This window comes from Hipposideros armiger, unplaced genomic scaffold, assembly GCF_001890085.2.
Source record: "Hipposideros armiger isolate ML-2016 unplaced genomic scaffold, ASM189008v1 scaffold_100, whole genome shotgun sequence".
In the NCBI taxonomy this organism is placed as follows: domain Eukaryota; kingdom Metazoa; phylum Chordata; class Mammalia; order Chiroptera; family Hipposideridae; genus Hipposideros; species Hipposideros armiger.
In genome coordinates, this window is record NW_017731450.1 from 3173627 (window position 1) to 3186520 (window position 12894).

A 12894-nucleotide genomic window follows, 5' to 3' on the forward strand; every position below is an offset into this window, starting at 1 on the left:
CTGTCCGGGCTTCCCTTAGTGTCAGATCCCACACGTGCCTTCCAAACTAGTCCTGTCGTCAGTCATTTCTTTACTAGAAAGCGGGCATTTTCTCCAGAGTCTTATTGGCTTAGAGTTTGCCTCAGAGACGTGCCAAAGCATGTTTAAAAGTGCAGGGCATCTTTCTTCTTTAATCTTCCTCAGGCTTGAAGCTGTTCAGGATCTGGGTTCTGGGGCCACTGATGTCTCCATACGCAGGACAGCCGCTCAGGCCAGTGCGGGAGCGTCGTTAGATCATGAGATCAGGGGCGCTGAGCTGGCCACGGCCTGTCTCATGTGGTGGCAAAATTAACATTCCCCCTTCAGAAGTCATACCAGTTTGTTCCAGGGACCTGAACTGTGTGAAACAGTCCTAGGTAGTGACAGTGGCCTACGGGCCTCACAGAGACAGTTCACCATTTGTGTTACACGGATATACAAACGTGTCTGTACATACAGGTACACACACACATGCACACACATGCACACACATGTACGCGCACATGCACACACACACATGTACACACACACACACGTTTCATGACAGCCAAACTGGATGCATTGGAACACATGGGGGCCACAGACACCACTGTTTACTGAGCGCCATCGAACAAGGCCTGCGTCACGCGACAATGGGCATCTTCAGTCTCAGAACCAGAAACAGTAGCTCTGTGTGATGAAATACATGGAAAGTTGAAGAACAGACTAACTTCATTAATTATTTCTAGACATGTATTAAATGTGTATATTTTGGGATGAAATCATGAATTGTTGAGGCTGATTAATGATTTGTATTGGCCATGGCTTATTATGAAGATAGTATAAAATATAGCTCTTTTATATTCTTGTCCTGTCTGGAAAACAGAAGGCGTTATATTTGACGTGAGAGATGTTTGTGTGTTCCGTGGATTAGGAAACGTGTCCATATACGTCCTTAACTGCGGGTCTTAACCAGATCATAGGTTCTGCTTTCCATCTCCTAAAATTAAACTTTCAATTTTAGTTTACTTAGGGTCATATTTTAAATAGTCGACTTTTAAAGGTACAAAATGACATACTTTGGAAAAGTGGTCAGAGCATTATTGAAATGGCTTTCGAATGTGACTGCCTACGGCTTTCTTTATTCTGACTTAGGGCATAATTGTTTTTAAATGTGGAATAACAAGCCAAAACTGGTGACGGTTTTAGAAAATTCAAGTAAGAAGGCATAATAAGTGGGTGTGTGATGGCCCGATGACACAGACAGAGGCAGAGCGATCATGTAGCCCCAGGATGTCTGTCATGTGTCCCATCTGCGTGGTGACCGGCACTCATGAAGGTGGGCTCTGAGCCCTGAGCACATTAGGAAGGAGGCTTCTGAAGCAAATGCCACTCAGAGAAAATAATCAGCCGCTGGGTTCCTGGTTTCAGACTTCAGACTTAGCATCCTGAGCTCCAGCTCTGCACCTTCTAGAATCACCTGATACGTGACTTTAAAGGAATCCCCTGGAACTGCTTAGGAGGGTTCACCATAGTGACAGGCTAGGAGACTGTAGGTGATGGGCTGCTGCTGCCCATCAGATCCCCTGGTATCTGTGGAGAGCATGGTGACTGGCACCCTTTCAGACAGCCGACCGCTGGGCCCTAAGTCAGGGAGCCACTTAGGTCGGGCAGCCCTGGCTCCTGAGACGCACCCTCCACCGTGGTCTCTGCGGGAGGCGCCCGAGTCCTGCTTGATTTCTGAGGCCAGTGAAAGTGCCCCCCAAGGAGCAATCACGCCAGAGCCGACTCCTGGAGGCTGGGTCACCGAGCTTTTGTCGTAGAGGGGGTGTCCCTGGAGGAGCCTCACAGACGGGGCTGCAGGACCCCGTGCAGCCAGCACCACGTGGAGATGCCCCAGGTGGAGGCTGTTCCAGGCAGCTCAGAATCTTCAGGAAGATTCTGGGTCAGAGGGACTGTGTCGCTTTGTGGATGCAGCACTCGTTTCGCATGATCCAACTCGGCTACATCGGATTTAGTAAAATCAGGCTTTGAAAGGCATATGTACTCAGTCCCCTGTTTTCATAGCTTCACTCGCCAAACACATTGAAATGCAGCACACTGCTAAGTCAGTACCAAAGTCCCTGTCAACACACATGGGTTTCTATGCAACCTTTAACGGGAGAGCTGCAGTGGGAGCCCAGGACACTTCCCCCAGTGTGCCTTTGTCCCATCCTTGATGCATGTGGCAGAAATCAGAAATCTGAAAAACTGCAGACTGTACCTTTTTGTGTCTAATGACCAGACTTCTGGTCACCATCGTGAAGTCAGCATTACGTGTTCCTGGGTTTACGCTCATGGTGACAGTTCTTCCCTGGGCATCAGCAGAATCTCTCCAAGGTGTGCTGTGCCGTTTTCTTAGCAAACAGGAGCACAGACAGCAACCTAAGGTCAACAGAAGCCAAGGAGTCGCCAGTACGAGAGACCATCCCAGACAGTCCGAGAGGCCGGCGGCCCCCATTGCCCGTCCACACGTAGCAGACAGTCGCCTAACACGGAGAAACCAGGGAGGCATGAGGGAGCCGCGTGGACACGGTTTAAGCTGACATCGGCCTGACGAGCAAACACGAAGTCTGAGCCTTTCCGCTAGTGGCTGCCATTATCCAGTCACCCAGGGCAGCATTTTCTACCTCGGCCATAAAGTGAGATGTGGAGTTTATTGAGTGGTTTGTTTTAAAGAAAACAAATATATACAAACCACTAGATTATTGCAATAGGAGCCCACGGATTATAGGAGGACCATTATATCGAACATGGGAATTAGGTACTTATTTTAATTCCAAGGATCCTCCAGCATTGCAGCTACATATGAACCAAAATATTGCTAAGAATGACCATTTCCAGGGGATTTAGAAATGACTTTCACAGTGGGTGTGTGATACAGGTAGGGTAGGAACTGTTTCACTCTTGACTGACTCATTAGAAACTGAGGCTCAGAAAAAATCTTTTCAGTAATTCAGGTAGATATATGGTCAAACTCTGTTGATGTTTTTTTTCTTAATATGGAGCTCATAAAAGTGTGTTTTTTTAATCACTTTCTGTTTTTTTGAACAACAGAGAAGAACATCTCAGTAATTCATTTCAGCCTATATCAAGTTCCTATTCAGTGAATCAAAATTACATTTATTATCCAGTTGACCTATTATAGGCTGGTCTTTTGCATGAAAAATTTTATTTTTGAAATGCATTATAATGGTCTAAGTCTGCATTTATTAAATAAAAGTTCCCTTGTTATCCTGAAGGTAAGAAAGTTATTGTTCAGGGCTCACGGATTTTTCTGACAGCAGCCTTTGTGTATAGTACAGTAAATATCTTTTTGGATTCTTGTGATTTGAGAAGTATAGATGAAATGGCTACTAATGCTGGTCAGTTACGGTTTATTTTCACACTCCAGCCCCACTAAAAAGAAAACACCTTTGAATCATACACACACTCATGTGTGTATCAGTCAGTGCATATATGTAGCTTTCTGAGCACATGTCGTGTGTGCCGTTGACAGGGCTGGAGGAAACGTTCACGTTCACTCCGTCCTGAGCACACAGCTGTGTCTTCATGTGTCTGTTTCTGAAATGCATTTGTGAATCCGTAAGCCCTCTGTCTGCTGCTCCTCGGTGAGCTGGGACTGTCTCGGACAGCTGACTTGAAAGGCAGTGCACTTGGCCATGGAGTTAGATCCGGTAAAGTGCAGAGGACTTCCTGAGGGCTTGCAGGCTGCCTTCAGCATCTTGGTCCCCAGGTGAATCGGCCAAGGATGTGTGCAGCGTTCACAAAAGTTCACATCTAAGGAGGAGTTGGGTGGTTTGAGGGAAAATGTGCATAATTATGTTGAGAACGTTTTGGAATGTAGGACGTGCTTGCTCTGAGCAAACTGAGTGGAGGCAGAAGGAAATGCGCCATGGTGCCCGTGGGCTGCTTGTCACGCTTGTTCATGCGAATCCTCCCCTCGCCTCCCAAGGTCGTCATGCCACGCTGTTGTTGCTGCTGGTCTGTTTACATCCTGACTGTTCTCGCTGCCCTCGCCGTAACCGACCCTGGGAGCGGGCGAGCTTCTAACAGGCCCTTTCCTCAGTTGCTGCACTGAACTTCTTTGGAAACAAATCCAAGGCAAAATCCACCCTGCATAAATTCCTCCCCACAGAAACAAGATTCTTTCAAAAAAATTGCCGAGACCCCAGGGCATTTTTCCTTTTTAACAGGGTGATGCACTAGGATCCAAGTTATCAAAACATCGTGACAATTTTCAAAAGATGGCCTTGAATTTTCATAAGACAACAGAATGGAGGTGCTGAGGGTGTGGATTGCGGCCTCTGAGTTCCCTGAACTCCCGTTAGGATGGCGTTCTCATGTTGATTAGCCAATTATCCTCTTAGGTTCTCAGGGATATGTTCTTGATGAGGGAAGCGAACTGAAATGAAGGCAGACTGTAAAAACCAGAATTAGCCGACCCGTTTTCTACTGCAGTCAGCAGAAAACGCAGTGAGTTCTGAGACCCATGTAGAAACAAAGACAGTGTGATTAGTATGCAAGGTTTCAGCTTGAGAGTGGCGTGGACACACTGGGGGAGGCACCATGAGTTTTCTCATCTTTCCTTTCATCCACAAAGGCGTTGTTTTAACAAGTTCAGTGTGTGGATAATGTAGACGTGTACGGCCCTATCATTTTTAATTGAGTAAATGCAGAATTCGACATTTCTAGGTATCAGTCTGTGGTAAAAATAAAACTTCCTTCATGAAAACTAATTTTGCATAATTATAAAATATAATTATATCTTATATTTCATGAATTGTCAGGCATTTCAATACAAAGCAGAAAGCTTGCTGAGAATGAATGTCATGTATGGTTAAGATGCAAGCATACATAAAATACTGGGAAAACTCTCTTTTATGTACCAGTGAGAAATAAAAGATGTGAGAGAACACATCTAGTATGTTTTTAAGGTCCACTTGAAGGAATTACCAGCTTATTTATGTTATCTTGTTAATTTAATTTTTATTCCAAATGCTAGTTTATCAAAGGTTAGAACAAAACCCAGGGATAAGGTGATGACTTCTAGCGCTGGCTGGACCGTGTGTTTTGGGCAAGTCGCTGACTCTCACGGGACCTCAGTTTGAGTTCCAAGACATAGGGAGGTGACACTTGCCCTTCGTTCACCCTACCGTCTTGTTTCGAAGCTTAAAGAAGTGGTGCCGTAGACAAGTGCATGAGAGAGGTGAGCAGCTCAGAACCATGGTGCAGCCGTTGTGACTGGGGGTGGCTTCTGCGCCGTCTCACTGTCCCGTGCATTTATTCAAGCTCCTTCATGATTCTGACCCCAAGGCCATGGCTCTATGTCACAAATACATCACGTATACTAAGGCTGCATTAATTTGAAGGACTCAGAACATTGTGACAGCTCTCAAAAACGGGATGTATTTTCTCTGCACCCAGAAGTGCACTGGGTTCCACAGGGACACAGGCACTAAGGAGACATCACCCTTTGCCCCAAAGAAACACGTGACATAGTGTGAAAGAGGAGTGTGTGCCTGAAGAAGTTAAGTTGTGGGTTTTCCCAAAGGGCAGAACTAGAAGTCATGCTCTGAGATGGAGGCTTTAAAGGCGTGTGTTAAACACAGAACCAAAGCTTCCCGATACAGAGGACCAGTAAACGTTAGGTTAACCAGGAAAACTGTAGTGCTGTTTTGAAGGGTCTTCAGAAGCAGGTGAGACTCCTTTCTGCCTGACGGGAATGAAATCGGCCGACAAGAATGCAGCTAAGGGTCCCTGGTGTCTCTGGTTTCCTCCCATCAGACACCCGGGAGCAGCCACATTTACTCCAAAGACGCCTGGGAGTCAGAGGCCCCAGGCGTTCACTTCCTCTCCCTGATTTACAGCACAGATAGGGACAAGGGCGGTATTGTCCTGCCACGCTGGGGATGCTCAGGACGGTCAGGTTAATTTGGAAACCCTTTGAGCTGGAGGGTGGGGGGGGGGGAGATACAAAGAGATACAAATACAATTGATTGGCATGTTTCAATTCATCTCCACCTATTCACTCGTTATGTGGGGGTGGGGATATTTTTTTAAGCCCCCAAATTTAGATAAGCCAGATACTTAAAATGTCATCAAGTAGAAATGTCCTAAAACCCTTATGAATAAATGAAACTTGATTCACATTCCATTAATTTAGATTCCCTGATGAATAAGCATTTTAGAAAGAAACATAATCTCAATTTATACTTTACAAGTTATCATGCAACTTGGGTCCCTTGTGAAAATTGTTATTTTTCCTTCAGTTTGTCTCATTTAGTGTAATGAAAAAATGTAAATCATGTTTTAGCTTCTAAAATGGATGGCATTTAAAATCAATAAGGCAGTTAGCCTCTTCAAGTATTTGTCATAATTTGTGACGTGTGCTTTTGACCCCTTCAGGCAGAATTCTCCCGCCTCTCAGGATGTGGGGAGGCTCTGCTGCACAACCTTAAGACCTAACTCAGGACATGAAATGGGGCACATGACAGCCAACTTTCCTAAGGACAGGAGGACGCGGACAGTCGCACAGCACACACGGAGGACTCCCTCTGCCGCAGCCGCAGGCAGGCTCTCCTGTGGTGACGGTGGGTTAGGCGTCTGCCCAGCAGCTCTGCCTCCCTGCTGAGTTTATCCTCCTGCCTCAAAGTTCACAAGCACCTCTGCGAGATATGCTCACAGAAAAAAACAAGCAGGGGTCTGGTGCTCAAGGACCCCGGTGGACAAACCATGTTCCTCTGCTCAGGCCACGGGGTCAGCACCAGAGTCTCACCCTCCAAACCAGGGCCCAGGGCCACGCAAGTGCTTAGCGCGTGAGGACACAGTGGAGCTGTTGCCTGCACACACAGTGGTCTGCTGACGGGTGGTTTATATAAAACTCGTGTTACATCAACACACATGTAAATTACATGCACTCGTGTTACATGCACATTATAAAAATCACCATCAGACCTCAGCTCCTGCTGAGTGTCTGTGTGCTGACCGTGTGCTGACCAACCCAGTCGCCCCTAGCCAGATGTGCTATTTAATGTCAGTCAGTAGAATTTTCATAATGCGAAAAACCCATGGCCCCCTCACACAGAATGGCTCGCTCTCTCCGCCAGCGTGAGCTTTCCTGGCCCTACTCCCGCACGTCTTCAAGTCTCTGCCCAATGTCACCCTCTCCAAGCAGCCTTGCCTGAGTCTCCACTGAAGTAACCCCATCCTGTCCTTTTCTGCCCTGTTCTGATTCATTTTCCCCAAAGCACACTCACTCCCCAACGTCCTAGTTTGTATTTATTTTCCATTTGTTTCTCTTTCACCAACTACAGTGTGACAATGTGACTTCCATGACTGTCAGGTCCTAGTGGCTTTGGCTCATTGTTCTGCTGTAGCTAGAGCTCAGTAAATAGCTGTTGGATGAGTAAGCAACCTGCTGTCGGTGCCCCGGCCCCTCAGAACCAGCCCAGAAAAATTGTAACAGTATGTATTTGTCTGTGATCTGATGAATGGTAGTCATATGTCGCCCTCTCCAAAGTTTTTGCATTTTGGAATTTGAGGAAGAGATCTAGAGATGTCAGTGTTTGACCCAAGTAAATAAAAGGCTGCTAGAATTTCCCGAGCCTGGAATCTTCAGTGGCATTGTTCTCCACGCCTGTTTCCTGTCGAGAGAGATGTGGGTGCAGCTCCGTGGGCAGTGCCGCCCTTCCCACCCTGTGTCTCGTGGGCACGCCTGGGGTTACTGTGACCAGACAGTGCGTGTCCTGGGCATGCCACAAGTGTCGGGCCTGCATGCTGCCTTTCAGTGTAGTGAGGGCTTGAGGCATGACAGGCGCCAGTCAGTAAACGTTTAGGGGACATGACTGGTCTGCAGACAGCAGGGAGCGACACACGTGACCTGCCGGGGGCGCGAGCCCAGTGATTTGCGAGAACAGCAGCTTGCGCGGCGGCCATGTCGGCGTGGAGCCACCTGGTCCCAGAAGCCAGAGAGCTGGTCCTCAGGCCGCCTGCATGCAAATGGGACAGGAGCCCAGAAATAAACGGGAAACAACATGCGGTTCAGAAAAAGGGGTTGGAAACATGCTCTGGGTGATGCATGTAATTCACCAAAATCATGTTCCAGTGATCAGCACCAATCAGAGCAGAGATCACTGTCCAAAGAAGCCAGAGAGAAGGCCCAGGGGGACTTGGGCGCCCTTGAAGGTGGAGGAAATTCCTCTGGAGACAGATCTGAGAGGTAGAGCCATCATTCATGACACCAGTAATCTCCGCAGGCATCTGTCTGGCCATCACGCCTACACGTACATCCGCTCCCTCCACTTCACAGTGGCACACAGGTGACAAGGGTGTGAGGCCAGCGAAGGAGAGGGCCTCACCACAGCTCAGCTCCCCTCTCCTCCGTCCTCTCCGAGGACAGTGAGAGCAAGACCACAGGGGCTGGCTGAGCCCTCCTCCTCAGGTACACAGAACATGCACCGGCCTGTGCCCGCTCCACACAGCGAAACACCTGCCACATCGGGACGTATTATATCGGCCACAGATCCTCACTGCTTCATTTACACAGTGCGGGAGATTACTCCTGACATGCAGTATTTCTGCTTTCCTGAATTGAATTTTAAAAATCCCAGCTAATTCTAAATATTGTTTCACAGTCAGTGTTGCAGAATCACCTCCCAAATCCAGATTCGTGAGCTCGATGCACTAGTTAGCCAAAACACCGAGACACAGGGGCTTGCAGACAGGGAGGTTTACGGGTGTGGCCAAAGCGAGAAGACCAAAGCAAGAGCTCTCACATCCATGTCCCCCAAAAAGCAAAAGCAGAGACTTTGTCGGCAGCCCGGGGATGGGGGTGAGGGGCCAGGGGCGCTCCTGGGAACTGAGAGGAGTCTTTGTTCCCTTAGTCACAGAAGTTACTTTGTCACATCAGACTCCTGGGCGCCAGCAGCTGGTCGCAGCTACCCTGAAGACATTCCCTCCTTCTGCAGAACAAACTCAGAAATTCTCCTCGAGATCCTGAAGTTATCTCCTCTGTTGACCCAGAGACACAAAATTATATTGCAAGAACAAGAGGTGCTGGGATGGAGAACCAGGATTCTGCAAATATCTCATAATCGTGCATCAGTGATGGCACCTTTAAAGCAAAAAGCGGGAACTAGACATCTGTGACAATCGCCATGTTTAGGCCACCATTGTTGTTCTGTGCTCAGCTTGCTGTATTTTCCTATTCTCTCAGCAAAGTGTAAACATTTCTCCTGGGACTTGCTTTGCAGGCCAGCCCTTCAGGACATGACTAATACACTCTTTTAATCTTTGACCAGAAGCCACGTGACAACCAGAGCAATTGAAACATTTAGTAAAAGCCTGTGCCTATATTCTAATTAAGAATTAAATTATTTAATTCTAGCTGCCAAAAATACCAGGGGCATTAGAATTGCCAGGGGCTTGGCTACATCAAGAGGGAAATCATATGTCAGTTATCAATAATTCACTTTAAACGACATTTAAGAGAGTGTTTTATTATTAGTCTGCACAGCCCTTCACCACACTGGTGGCCCCAGCCGTGGGCTGTGCAGTGCGTGCCCGAGCCCCACCCCTCAGGCCACACCCCCAGTGCTGGCAGTGGGTGCGTCTGTGCGGGTGCTGACAGCACTGATTCACTAGCTGAGCAGCCCTTGCAGCTTTGGGGTTAGAGGGCTGGTTATGGTACAGAAATGCCTGTGCTTTGAAAGAGAACAAATGGGTCAGAGTAGGAGGGGCCCCGTCTCTGCCTCTGTTGAGGAAATGAGAAGCCAGCCGGTACCTAGAATAGAGGGCCCTCTGGGGGCCACGTGGCGGCCTGCGGGGGCAAGCGTGCCGCTCTGCCCTGAGGCACCCTATGCTTGTGCACTTGAAGCAGAAGACTCAGGGTCACCCAGCCGCAGGCTCTTCCATTAGGGAGCCGTGTGCTTAGAAAGGTCTGAAAATCGTCACTTAGAACTCTGCCTCCAGCTGGGGTTCTGTGACCCTCCCGGGCTCGCTTTCAGATTGGGGGTTCGCTGTGGGTGGAGCATCCCACCTAGTCGGGGTGGCCTCTGCCTGCTCTTCAGTGGCTCGTCTGTCCAGCGCAGGATGTGGGCAGGCCCAGAGTGGCCTTTCCTGCTTGGAACCGAGAAATGCCTTCTTACTAGGGTCTTTTATTTCCTGGTAATTTGTCTTTGAAGCTATACTGTTTCATAATCCCTAGAATATTCACAAGTTCTGGAAAGTGAGGGAAGTGTCACGTGATGGGAAAAGACTTGAGGTGGTGCAAGAGGCATAGTGTGACAGTGCGGGACTCACCGATCTCAAGGCCAATCTTGCGGGCAAACAGGCTGTTCAAGTTGGGGGGAGAGCGCCACTGGGTGAGCTGTGCCGTCCGTTCCAGCACTCAGATTCTGTGGGTCTAAGGAAACGACAATGGCTGACTCTGCAAAAGGCGGCCACATCGTGAGAGCGAGTCTCAGCTAGGAAAGTTTAACGGCTAACAACCCAGACACCACTGTCTAAACTGTGACTGTGGATAGACATAATCTGAAAGTTCCCCCGTGAAACTGAAAAAAAGACCAACAGCAACATTAAGTAGGATAGAATTAGAAAATGTGATGGTTACGTCTAGAGAGGTGAGTGATCTGGAATGTTCTGGCCGTACGGGCCGTGCACCCCATCCCACCTGTATTCCATCCTCCCCTTCGAGATTCGTTTCCATTTGTGTCGCGCTGGGGCAACGTCTTTTGAGTGTGACGGGTCTTAGATGTCTTCCAGTTCAGGACCTCATTATTCAGATGGGGGACAAGGAGACTGTGGAGGGTCCCAGGGATAATCGCTGGGGGCAGAGCTGTGACCAGAGCTCAGCCCTGCCAGCCCCTCTGCACACCCTCTGCCCTGTCTGTCTGCCACCGTCCCCCCTGCTCGGTTCCCTCATGCTTTCCAGGGACCTGTGTCATGAGCCCATGCTCTCTAGAGTATCAGCCCAGGATGGTCCTCGTTTCTGAACCTTCCCATGTGAGAATGGGCCTAACTCCACTAGTCAGGACCCCAGTAGGTGATGGGCTGACTAAGCTGGCGGTCCCCACACACATCTCAGTGGCTGGTGCTGTACCTGTCCTCAGTCACACCAAACCACTGTGACCGTGAACACGGCAACAACCACACATCTGCGTGGCTGGCACAAGGGGCTGTGAGCAGAGAGCGGAAGGTCTGCTGGGAATAGTCTAGACCAGCGGTTCTCAACCTGTGGGTCGCGACCCCTTTGGGGGTCAAACGACCCTTTCACAGGGGTCTCCTAAGACCATCAGAAAACAAAAAGATATTTACATTACAATTCATAACAGTAGCAAAATTACAGTTATAGAGTAGCAACGAAAATAATTTTATGGTTGGTGGTCACCACAACATGAGAAACTGTATTAAGGGGTCGCGGCATTAGGAAGGTTGAGAACCGGTGAGTCGGTCAGGTCTGCTGCGGTGGAAATAGAGGTGGCTCTGATCCCAGGACTCCAGAGTGGCATCCCGCTGTCACTCAGCAGTGTGACAGAACAGTAACCTCTCTGGGGCTCCATGCTGTCACCTGAAGAGGAGACAGCAGGGTCCACTGGGCCTCTCATAGCGTCACTGCAGGCATTCGATGAGGACCATTAGCCACATGCCGAAATGGTAACGAGTCGGCTGCTGTCCTGAGCTCGCTAGTTAGCCTGCTGCACACAGGAGCATGTGTGCCTCTCGCTCGTGTGAAGAGCTGCCTGCCAAGCTGGCCATGTCCCTAATGATAGCACAGTAAGCACCGTTGTCTTCTCATTAGAGCCTAATCCATTGTCGCACTTCTGTATTTACAAGTCAGAAAAGAACTGTGGTATTTATGTCTAATCAAAATGGAACACGTATCTAATGCCATCTAAATGGAGATTTTTCATTGTTTGAAACCCATGGGCACATGCTTAGGCCATGTCTCCTGTGACCTGCTCAAGTCTAGAGTCGTTTCTGCTTTGAAGTCGTGTCTCTTCTTTCTGTTTGTTCATCTGTGTTTTCTAGTAAGTTATATATCTACTTGGCCACGGCCTGTTGTGATGGCCAGAAAGCAACAGTGACACAGTCAGGACGAGGTCTTGAAGGGATCAGAAGCAGTGTCCTGGACATGTATCATAGAGACAAGTGCAAAAAGTCAGTGCTTGTGTTTGGAAGGACAGAATCCACAGGGTGCCAGCCACATCAGATTCTAGTCGGGAAGGTAGGGAGCGAACACCCTACGTGACTGTATTTCTTGTTGTTGTTTAAGAAGGTCTTTGGGTTTACTAATTGTAGTGATTGAGCATAAATTGTTGATAATCTGACTCAAAGCAGATAAAACCAGACCCACCACATTTCATAAAGCTCATGTAGGAATCAAAACTACCCATATAACAGCAGTGAAAAGGAGGTTTATAGTTGGTAATGGAGACACGGAACGGGCACGTGGGCTCAGCCCCCAAAACGCCTCTGCTTTGAGGCTCAGTCCTACGGGAGTGGCCAGACCAGCCCATCCCTAATTCCCCACAGGAAAACTCTGAGTGAACACCTAGGCTGGCCCCAGAGCAGGTGAGTCACCTGAGCTCCACTGTGCAGCTTTGTTAGCAGATGACTTAAAATAGGAAACCTCCCCTAAATAGCTCTGTTCATCTGCTTAGGACGTGAGCCTGGGCTGTAAGTAGTTTCCTGGTCAGAGGTCTTTTTCATCACAAAGGCGTTCTCCCTATTTGATAGCACGTTGATCTCCTAGAGAACTAGTCTAGCTGTCTGCTCAGGTTTTTGTGGCTGGAATATTTGTTTGTGGGCTCTTGGTACCACATTGCTCATCCCTGACTGACACAGAAGGCCCTGGCC

General features: G+C 48.5%; 1 protein-coding gene across 19 annotated transcripts in view; it reads left to right on the top strand.

Annotated features, from left to right (window-relative positions):
* Positions 1-12894, top strand: part of MYT1L (myelin transcription factor 1 like) — a 738481-nt gene that overhangs the window by 636593 nt on the left and 88994 nt on the right. The gene's annotated exons all lie outside the window — the stretch shown is intronic.